This window comes from Penaeus vannamei, chromosome 37 (assembly GCF_042767895.1).
Source record: "Penaeus vannamei isolate JL-2024 chromosome 37, ASM4276789v1, whole genome shotgun sequence".
Taxonomy (NCBI): domain Eukaryota; kingdom Metazoa; phylum Arthropoda; class Malacostraca; order Decapoda; family Penaeidae; genus Penaeus; species Penaeus vannamei.
In genome coordinates this window covers 19,744,867-19,747,350 of record NC_091585.1, presented here as the reverse complement: position 1 = coordinate 19,747,350, position 2,484 = coordinate 19,744,867, and positions in this window count along the sequence as shown.

Below are 2,484 nucleotides of genomic sequence, written 5' to 3'. Positions count from 1 at the left end.
ATATATATATATATATATATATATTCTCAGGGTCACCAGAGGGTCTTAAAATAAGAATAAAATAATCCATAGCTGGATATGTCTGTAAAAAATGTTTATCTTTAACACATTTATTGAAATTTTATGTGTTGGTAATCGCTACCCCAGGCAAAGCTGTCTTTAGGGACTCACTCAAAAAGGTTTGGGAGACTGATCTACGTCACCATTTCACGTTACCATTACTGATACGTAGAGCAAATATTGCAAGGTTGTAGAGGATACAGCATTGCTTAGGGGCTTTTCCCTTGTATAGAGTAAATTCCGTTTCACTGACCCATCACTCTATTACTCCTGTAAATAATCGAGGGAGAGTTTGTGTAAAGGCAGAATGGTCCTTTAGTTTGTTCATGTGATTTTCGGTGAACAAAATTTTGAATTGAAAAGAGGCATAGTCATAATTCGATATTTAGAAGAAAATGCGTTTTCTCTATTTTCTTTCTATTTCCATCTACAGTGCAAAAGTGATAAGAAACCGATCATATTGATCGCATTGGTTAAACACACATCTTGGAACAGTTCGTGTATTTTGTCTGTATAGATATTTTCATCAACATATATCAGATCAGAATGTTTTTTTTCCTCGCTCATGGAGGAAATAACGTAAAGGCAATAAATAGTTATACAGTTCTCGTCTTTCATCAAATGTCCTGTAGGGGAGGGGGGGGGGGATCTCGTGCGTCCCATTTCGGCACAATAGAATAAATGAGAATTCGAGTACTAAGGACAGATTAGAACTAATTAAGTGGTAGCGTTATTACCTCCAATGGCCAAAGCTATGCCCATCGAACCTGACCCAAGAAAATGCCCGAAGAAAACTGGCAAATAACAGAAAAAGAAAAAAAAAATATATGAAAGTAAACGATCAGACTTTAGGCTGTTTATTAAAGGTACTTTACAAGTATCAAGCGAGCCACAATCGGCAATTTGCATATATCAAATGAACTGTTCATCTCAAGACAACAAATCACTGTTTCAACTTCAAATATAATTTGTAATTAACCTGAGATTCCGAAAGATCTCACCAAGTAATTATATTTCGTTGATTTCATGTAATAACTCAAATTCTTTTATTATTTATAGCAGTAATCACTGCAATTAAATACCTTTATCTAACTTCATTATCTCATTCAATTGATAATCATTCATCAATTGAATGAGATAATGAAGTTAGATAAAGGTATTTAATTGAAGTGATTACTGCTATAGATAATAAAAGAATGCATTTAAATTCCACAACAAAACTTCACTTCGTCACTTTGCTTATTGGCGTGACAAAAGTGCAACAAACCCACGCATTTCTCTTAATCAAATTAAAATGTAAGTATAGTGACTAATCATTATCCATGTTTTCTCAAACATCTATAAGAAATAAAACGTGATAAATAAAAGTAAAAGCCAGCTCGTTCACAATGATTATTTTCAAACCATAAAAAAAAAACAATAAAAACCTCCACGAAAAAAGAAGAGCAGTCTCAATAAAACAGAAATAAACAATACCATTTAAAAAAAAATGCTGAGTCTGCTCTGAAATAAATCCACAGGAAAAATAAAAGTTCGTCAGAATATATCACAGAGCCAAAAGCAAGACTCACCTGATTTTCAAGGCCGCTGACCCGACCTCTTACACTGATAAGGTCATGCCCAAGGTCAGTCCCCCCGAATCTGTGAAGCAAGACTCGTTGTAAGTGAAGATGTCGCCTGGTCTTTGGACGTTAGAGCTTTTCTTTCGTTATTGCTCAGTTTCGTTAGATATAAAAATAGGGGGCATTTAATAAAAACATCGCATTATTCATATAGATAACATGAATGGAAAATACATAAAGGATTTAAACATTACAGAAAATAAAATTATGCCGACTAGCCAACAAGGCATGGCGCCATACATCCGATTGTCATGTCCGTTGCCAGCTCTTCAGCGTACATTCCATCGAAAGGTCAAACGTCAATTAGGGAAATAAACATCCTCCTCCTCGGCAATGGCCAGGGCGTCCCGATCGCTCGTCAGCGTCTCCTGCAGGATCGCCTTCTGCGCCTCCTACAGTACTCGTTACGGCCTGGCGCCAGGGGTAGGTGGGGGTGTGGGGGTGTGATGACGTCATTGTGTCCGTGCCCAGGGGCGAAAGCGGCAGGTAGGAGCTGAGGCATCAGCTCACTACAACCGTTTCACAATAAAGTCTTCTTCATTCTATGTAACCATTCAAATACGACTAAAAAAATATTGCATCCTTATACTATGTTTTTATAATATATAATGTATCTAGTGTTTAATTGTTTGCTGCGGTATATCATCTCCTGTTAACAAAGTGATACGATAAAGTACCCATATAGATAAACAACAAACAAATGAGTATAACAAATATATACGAACGCAGAATGTTTATTCCATCGGCTTGACTCTAGTACGAAATGATAAATTTCCTGTTAGCTGTTTCCACAGTTTTAATC